The 9,069-nt window shown below is 40.8% G+C and overlaps 1 protein-coding gene across 2 annotated transcripts in view; it reads right to left on the minus strand.

Moving 5' to 3' along the window:
- tbl1x (transducin beta like 1 X-linked) overlaps positions 1–4,893 on the minus strand; it is a 31,449-nt gene extending 26,556 nt beyond the window's left edge. Inside the window, exon 1 of one of the 2 annotated variants that reach the window (XM_077580230.1) lies at positions 3,989–4,893. The gene's annotated coding sequence lies outside the window, so the exon portion shown is untranslated. The remainder of the gene's footprint in view (positions 1–3,988) is intronic. The other variant, XM_077580232.1, reaches the window with a different exon arrangement.
- Positions 4,894–9,069: the final 4,176 nt, after the last annotated feature.

Here is a 9,069-nt window from a genome sequence, read left to right on the forward strand (position 1 = left end):
ACATCGACCAACGATAAAGAGCACATTAATGACGACGATGATCATCATCGATGATGATGATGGTGGTGACTCCGAGGTTGACGCCGAAGTTGGAAGCGCTGACGCGGCGGCTATGTGCCCCGAGTCCAATGCATATTCATCGGAGGAGTGTGTACAGTCTGCTACTTGCTATTTATTCCCCGGAAAAAAAGGCCGTCAAGAAAGTGTAACGTCTGCACGCGAAACGGACAAAGCGAAAGTGAAACTAATCTGTTGTGCGAATCCTGCTCCCTCTCCTTGCACGCAGGAGAGGGTTATAAAAAGAAAAACTGTATTTGTAACATCCACATAATTGTAAGTAGTACCACAGTTGCACACATTTGTAAATAGTTTGTGAAATTGTTTTGTCAAATTGTTACACTGTTGAATGGAAATAAACGTATTTTGCAAACTAAAAACACTTTTTCATTGTTGGTGGTGGTGTATTACAGAAGTAAAGCACTATTTAGGTGTTTGTGGCATCATTCATGGACAAAAAGAAGTGTACAATTCACTAGAGTGCATGAAATAACATTGTTTCACAAAAAGCTCTTTTTCTCCGCTTTTTGTTTCAAAACAGAGAATTTCGGTGAAAGTAACCATTTTCTATTGTTGATTACTGAAGAACGAACAAACTTTGGTAGTATGTGTGTTTCCATAGTCCAAACACAACATTTTCTGAGGACCTTGAAAGATCAGTCAAAATGCTTAAATCGGCTGGCACTGGCGACAACCCGTTTCTGAAAACGTCTGGCAGTCAAAGAGTTAAAAAAACAAAACAAAAAAAACTACTCATCAGGAAATCAAAATTACGCCATCTTGCTTGAGTGCCCAAAAATGGCATTGGTAAAGTTGCTATTATATATTGCTAACATATGCTGTTGTGGACCAACAATAATATAACGCCTTCCATCATCATCATATTGAAATGCTAACTTAATTAACTACAAAAAATGGCAAATTTATTACAATGGCAAGACAAGAAAAAAGGTTTTAATACTTAACAAAGTTCCTTAGTGCTGCTTTAATACTGCAAGAATCCCATGAACTCAAAGAAATGTGGAGTTACAAGATACAACATTTTTTTGACAGTTGAAATGTCCAAGAAAGTAACAAATATGTCTTCAAGCCATTTTCAACATTCTAGTTTGATAAATAATTTTAAACAATAATTGACATGTGGGGACTGACCGACCATTAGTATTGATTTGTGTAAAAATATGAAAATGACCATATTTGGACTTAAGAGGTTTCCACTGGACAGCTCAATATCTACATGATCACCAACTAAAACCTGTTGAGGAAATGTCAAACTTTTAAGGAACATTAGATCAAAAACAGAAGCCAGCATCCAACCTTCTGGATATTCCACAGCAAAGCCTGGATCACTCACTCTCTTCCACCAACCTCAACTACTCCATACGGCAAATTATTATTTGCATTTCATCGACACAGTATCTACTCCAGGTAAAAGACGGACGGTTCAAAGACTATAAACACAGCCACACTAAATCTAAATTAAGCGTAAATAAATAATCATTATAGCCTTCCACTGACCAGTACTTGTAAGGACGTTATTTCAGAGTAACCGCTGAGCCTGCCAGTTGGCGGGAGGCCCATGCGCACTGCATGTCCCTTTTGGAGGGAGAAAAAAGCCCCCCCGCCCCCAATGGCCTATCATAAGTAAATATTGCAACAAAAATATTTGGACAGCTTGATACAGGCATTGCAGCAGCAGAGGGTCATCGCTGGCTTTCTCGGGACTTCCTTGCCCTATTTTTGCACAGGATATATTGCTGTTTTCAACATGGAGTCCTATAAAATGAACCAATGGATTTGCTTCTGTCTCTTAGGTGAATTGGCTCATAGTCTCCCAGCAGATTTGAATGGCTTGGCCAAATGACAAGCGTCTATATTCTATCAGAAGATGTCTTCAGTTTGTTTCTACACTAAAGTATATTGTAATATTTGGTATCATCGCCACACAGCTCAGACTTTGATATAACTGTACAAAATGTAAGGGTCCACAGAAAAAAAACATCCAAACAAAGCAGTTCTAAATCTATGATTTTGGGGAAATGACACAAGCTGAAGACACTACGCCAACATTAACATGAACAACCCATCTATCCCTCAATGAAGGGCATTAATGACATTCAATGTACACACTAACACAATTGGTGAATGGGAACATTAGAGTAGTGGCAAGTTGGTCGTAAAACACTATTGTTCTTTTAACGGCTGGCACTAAAACAGTTTCTTAAAATGACCGCAATTGAGGGTTCATGGCAAATGCTCAACTTTGGTGAGAAAGCTGGTGAACACGATGGCAAAGTAGGACAGTGGTTTGGCTAAACTGGATTCACACGGAGTACGTTTACATGCAGCCAATAATTTCAAAACCTAAATATTGGCAATATTTCAGGGGAAAACGCGCAAAACCCCAATTATGCTCTTATGCGGGTTTTTTAAAACCCCTTTTGTAACCGGAGCATTTGTTCATACAAACACATTCAGAGTAACTCGATTGAACGGGGGCATCTGCACATGCTCGATTTGCAAGAAATCTTTGTCTTCGGAGTACAGGAACGACTTGTATGCGCAGCGCCATCCCACCCGCTAAACAAGCATCATTTGAATATATTGCTTTCTCTGGAGCATTTTCATTTTATTTTCTGTCTTTATGGCAAAAATGCCACAGATGATGCAACAAAGAACCACACTTTTGGAGCGAGGAGGAAAGGCTACTTCATTTGGCGTGATGAGTGACATAAATATGTCTTTTATTGGACATAGAGAGTTAAAAGCGGAAATGACGTCTATTTGCGGAAGTGACATCTCTTTGCGCAATGACGTCCGCGTGTCGCGCTTTTGAACGAGGTATTCCAATTGTGCACAATGACCATGTATACGGGAGTTATTCTGTCCGCTCAAGCATGTAGACGGGTGTTGTTTCAGAAACCGGAATTTTGACCTTTACCCAATTATTGACTGCATGTAAACACGATTTCCCTTCGAATTGATTCAATGTTTTTTGGGGGCTTGGGTGAGATTGGTAGTAGAAAGAAGGCTTGGGTTAGATGGACTATATCAACTGTTTGTGACTATTTTACTGCTAACATGGTTGCAAGGCCCAATCAGACTTATCCATTACATTTAAATCATTTGCCTTCATTATGTGATATTGCTTACCATGTATTGACTGAGCCTCAGAATGTACTGACTGCTTCTGCACATACTTGATCTCATAAATATGAAATGCAGATTATAATAAGCTCAGTTTTACGTTAAATAAGAGGATTTGTATGGCTCCAGTGAGACGTATTGGTCCGATTAAGGGTTCATACGTAGAATGTGTTTGTTTATTTATTTTAACTGGAACCACTGGTGCCTTTACACCCAGTCATTTGGGAGGAGTAACATTAGATGTATGTACAGTAACATGAACAGTTTCTTGAAAACCGAGAAGCAACCTATAGTACAGTTGAATGGCATTCCCCTCCCCCACTCAACTGTCTCCCAAGTCTGCATCGCAATATAAATATTTACTATACTTCAAAATTATAGGACAACAAAGAAAGCAGCAGTTGGCTAGTAAAAAGAAGGTGTAGAGTTGTTAATTTTAAGATAATTACTTATTCTTGTCAGTTGACCAAAAAGTGTTATAAACTTGTTTTTGTGCTTTAAGGGAGGATCAGAAACATGTGTAAATATCCCCACGGGTAAACAGTTATAAACATGGAGAAACACGGGGCTAATGAAGATGGAAAATTAGGGGAATTAAAGGGGGACAGGCAGGAATTTCAACACACGTGTGGAGTCAATGGGGATATGAGCCGGTAGCCCCCCCCCCTTCTCACACACATACACGTTCAGCGCCATAAGCACCCGTTTCTTCCTCACAACAACAATAAACGTGACCCCACGTTATAGTTTGTATTTTATTTTAAATAGCAACTTGAAAGCCTACCTTTCGATATTACGAGAGTGAACTCGTGGTGTCCACCGCCGCCGCCGCCTCTTCCTCTTCCACAAGGAGATTCTCCAACTTCAACAAGCTAGCGACGACTTTCCTCCCATTTTACTCAGCGTCATATTTCAAATTCCGACCGCTGGTGTATTTTTTTTTTCGGGGTGGGGGGGATGGGGGGCAAATCGGCTACGTCCCCGGTGGTGGGGGGGAGGGGGGCGTAAAGAAAAAATAATAATAAAAGCCGAGTTAGCGTGTCGCCACTGCGGGCTACTACGGAGGAGTTCGCCGTTCACTGAGGACAGGGGGGAGGGGGGGACTCGAAAAGAGACAGCAGCAAGCAGGCGCTCAACGCCAGTGGTAGAGAGACCTTCGAATACAACAAGAGAGGGAGCGAGAGCGAGAGATGTTGGGGGATGGGAGCTTGCTTCTAACTGACCTTAAACCTGAATATTGAACGTGCATATACGGAGCCAATAGGCTAATTAATTACGTCTGTCTGCCATTTTACACCTCTTATCTCTCACAGCGGCCATTTTTGGCCGTCTTGTGTTTTTTTTTATGAAACAAGCCTCAAGCTTTCAATGCGGCTGCTTACTTCGCCACAAAGACACTCGTGCGTACGTGGGCTCGAAACGGCATTCGCATTTACTGCTCCACACACGCAAAATAGACCAAAGTGTTAAATGTCGCCGTGTAAATTTGGGGTTGAGTGTAATGCTACAGTGTCACGGGCTATACAGTACAAGCGAGCATGTTACCAGGCCGCGAGGCGAAGTTCCCCTCCCCCCATGCGCGCGGCTCCTCTTTTTCGCCTGCCTGGTCAACCCGGCGCTTGATTAATTCTCCTTTCGCCTTGCCCAGTCATTCAGATTTGGAAAGTAAATAACAAGTTGACATCATTACGGCTCTACACTAGTGTGACACATTCCTTTGGTTACCGTAATTACGACAATACGGGCGCAACAAGATCGCCACATTTGCATTGTATGTCGCATCGAGAAGTCTTGTTTTTCTTGCCATTGCCCATATCATATCAAAATGGCTGCTGTATAAATATAAGCTGTAAATACAGTGGTGCCTTGAAAGACGAGAACCTTATACGTTTTTCAAGATATGAACCACTGTTAGGACAATTTTAAGGTTTTGCTTGGTCCACGAGCGATAATTTGAGACGAATGCAGTTTGGCAGATAGTGAATAACACTTTCAAACTAAACGTAAAATAAAGTGTTAACTTAATACTAAAATTTTAATTGTCCTTTCATCAGTAGCTATTGCCCGATTTCTGTAGTTGTCCATTAAAAAGCATATTGATTATTTTCGTTTTGAATGAAAAAATAACATTAGCAGATGTCTGCTTTTTACTTTGAAAAACAATTATCAACATTTTGTCTGTTTTCTGACGTGTAACGGAATCTGAATCATCATTCATTTCTCAATCAATTTGAAATATGGTCCTGTTTGTGAAGGCCCAACGCTCATTTTACAACAACAAATGCTAATAAAGTGTGATGGCATTGCTATTTCATAACATATTACAACTCATTCTAAGGACAATATACACGCCAGTTTTGAGGCAGATGAGTTATTTTTCCTAGCCCATGCTTCAGTCCAATAGCATGGATTTTTTTATCCACAGATCTATTTATAGTCATTCTACAACAAATGCTCAATGCTAATGTTTTAATACCACATGACATAATTGTAATTCCCTCGAAGGATGAGCAGCTCGAATGGAATGAGATGGGGGTTGTCAGACATGATATTTTGACCACCAGTTCGCAATGGTTTCTCCTACTTTGTGGTTAATGTGTGTGACATTGGACATTCCAACTTCAAAATGGCTGCTGTGAGTACAGACAAAACACTTGTCTTACATCTTATGTAATGATGTCGTTTGTTGATGAATCCTATCCAGCGATTTATTTAATTCAATGAAGATTGTCTTGTGGTTACTGATTCTCTGGTTAATTGTAGTACTTTGGCAATAAAGTTGTTTCTTGTCCACGCTCCAAACTGCAAGGGGCCTGGCAGTGTGCTTTGGAGGACATGTACTTCTATCTTCTCAAAAAGCAGAGATCAACTTCAGTTTCTTAATCCTACGGGGATTGTCATCTTAGTCTGGAATGTTGTCACATGACAAAACTGGGTGGGGGGGGGGACATTATGTCAACTTGAGTGGGAGTGGAACACATTACAGCTCTTCTCTATTGTTTGCACTAAGCCACAGGCAGTTCTGCAACCAACAGCACTATACAAAATATGAGATGGCAACCATGGTGACAATGCCACCTAAGACCTACAATAATTCCGCCTGGCATTCACTCAAGGGCCTTTTGGTGTCACACACGCTTAAAACGGAAATGCACACACACGTTTTAGCACTCTGTGACCTCCTGTTTCCAGAATACAAGCGTACTGATGTCTGCTGAAGAGTTACACCCTGTATTTTTCCATTAAGTGGAGCAAAAATATTCACTAAATATAGTAAATAGATGAGTTTGGTGGCCACCAGCAATGGGGGAAATAGAAATTAAAAACAGCCACCTCATTAGGTATATTTATAGGCTCTATGAAATGATTTTCTGAAAGGTCCAGTCCGTGTATTTATAAATTAAATTGAATATATATTTTTTAATTAAATTGATTAAATTGGGGGGGTCGACAATATTTTTTTGTTTCATTCTCATTACAATAAATAAGTCATAGTTATTTAAATTTAAAGCACTTACATAAACCATAGCAGACATCCTCTTAGCACCGCGCTGCACTTGATGTGACAATTTTATTATTATTATCATTATTTAAATATTCACATTCTGCTGTGCTTTGACCTCTGGAAAATGCCAATTTTCCTAAAGTAAATGAATCATTTGCTTGACATTTTACATCATCATTTTGTTTTGACACTCGCTTTATGAAACGATCAAACTTTTATTACTTCACTTGCATGCATGACTGCTCCAAATCGACACATTTGCTAGAGAATCAGCCTAGACGCACCTCCCCCATCCGACAAACATGTGGCGTGCGCCTCTATTAGGTGGCTTACGGTTGGAGCACTTCCTGCCAGAGTCTGGGGCTGACCTCTTAACAAAGAACAGGTTCAATGTGCCTCCCCTCCCCCACCGAGGGGAAGCTGATGAAGGTCACATGACCTCTCTAGACAGCACTGAGGAGCAATGGTGATATGTAAGGGTGGGGGAAGGGAGGTGCTTGGCAGTTATGGAGCTATTAGGCCAGGAAGGCGTGGGGGGAGATGGGGAAAATCCAGTGTGGGGATATCTGTTCCTCATTGCGTCCATTGACATTGGGTTGGGTTGCCTCTATTTCGAGTGCAATGAGAGTGGGCCTGTACGACATTCAGTGTGTGTGTGCGTGTACGACAGTCATTGGAGAATGAGCAGAGAGTGAGCTTTGTGTACACAATGTACGACAGTTCCCCTCCCCCCGCTGCTCCCATCTCCAGCGGCTAGACATGGTTTCTGTGGCGCACTGTTATGTCATAGCGCACACGCGCTCGTTTTCCACACAAAGCCAAGCCGAGTGCGGGGAAAAAATAGCCGGATGATTTTACAATAGCAAAGGAAGAAGAAAGGTTTGTGGCAAACAAGCGCACTTCTTACATAACGAGCTGTTTTGAAGGGAGCTCATTTGCATTGTTTTGTTCAAGTATAAGGAATGTACGGCTCGTGGGCCTTATGTGGCCCGAAAGAGAGCGCTTGATGGACGTTGTAAATTCAAATGAACTAAGCCTCTGTGCCTATCTATTGGCACGCAAAAGGTGATTTTTAATGGGACTCAATAGAGTAGAGAAACTATCATTTTTAAGAGCTAAATTTATTCTTGGTTGTTAGGTCATTATAATTGTTGGTGGGGAGGGGTCGTTTGTAGTTTTATTTTTTTATTATTATTTTTTTGCTATTGGAGGCAGCTATTCATAATATCCCACAAATAGCATAGATTAGTAACAGCACTATTCCATGAAAGTTAAAGTTATGTCGCCACTGTAGAAACAGACCACCATTGTAAACTGACCTGATAAAATCTTGTGCCCAAATCCTTTTTTTGGACAGCACACAAAAAATGTCAAAAATAAGTCAATAATGGCCCTGTCAAACCAAAATGGCAGACTTCCTGTTCTGTTCTTCTAGGCATGAATTCTTGAGGCTTTTTTTTTTTTTTTGTGGATTTACACATGATAACCATGTCTATCAGATTTCATGTTATTACGTGAAACTGGATTCAGGAGCTTGGGGAAAAAATCCCAGTGGGTTCTACCAAGGCGTATCGCACATACTGTAAATATTCACCAAATTTTGCAGACGTGTGGAAAACCTAACTACGGGAAAGCTCAAAGAATAATAACGACAAAGTAGCAAAAGTCATTTTCGGAGGACTTTCGCACAACTCTGCTGCTGCTACTACTAATACTACTACTTATAATAATAATAGAAAACAACCCATATTAATATGAGAAATTACTACCTCTATGAGCATTATTATAGAAAAGCAGTAAATTGGTGTATTAGACCTGATAAAATTGTACAAGCGTACCTTTTGAAATGTCTCGTGGGTTCCAGTGGGTGTACTGTATATTGTGCTGCTGCAAAGGGATTAAAACAAAGCACATGGTGTTGCTACCATGTGATATGGCATTATGCTTTCAACTGCATGCTATTTATAAGTTAGCACATTTGCTGCTTGGTCAAATATATCATATTTTGTTTGAAGGGACTGTCCCTGCCTCATACAAGTCAGCATCGCTACACCCCCCTACCTCATGTACTGCCGAGCCAATGGCGAGTATGGTTTTTGTTACCATGACAACCAGGGGTAGACTACAACGGCCGCTACTACTTTTAACGACAGAGGCTTCTACTTATAGAGCGGAGCTCAGAGTGGACAAAACGTCAGCGCCCATGAAGACAATAAAAGCATTTTCAAGCACTTCATATCATTATAGCATTCATATGGACCAAATAAATATTTCCCCCTCGCCTGCCACCGTTTCAACAGTGAGCGATCGAGTATGTGCCGCTTATCAGAAGCTAATGCTGTCAGCCAACTCTTATCTAC

Source organism: Vanacampus margaritifer, chromosome 11 (assembly GCF_051991255.1).
Source record: "Vanacampus margaritifer isolate UIUO_Vmar chromosome 11, RoL_Vmar_1.0, whole genome shotgun sequence".
Classification (NCBI taxonomy): domain Eukaryota; kingdom Metazoa; phylum Chordata; class Actinopteri; order Syngnathiformes; family Syngnathidae; genus Vanacampus; species Vanacampus margaritifer.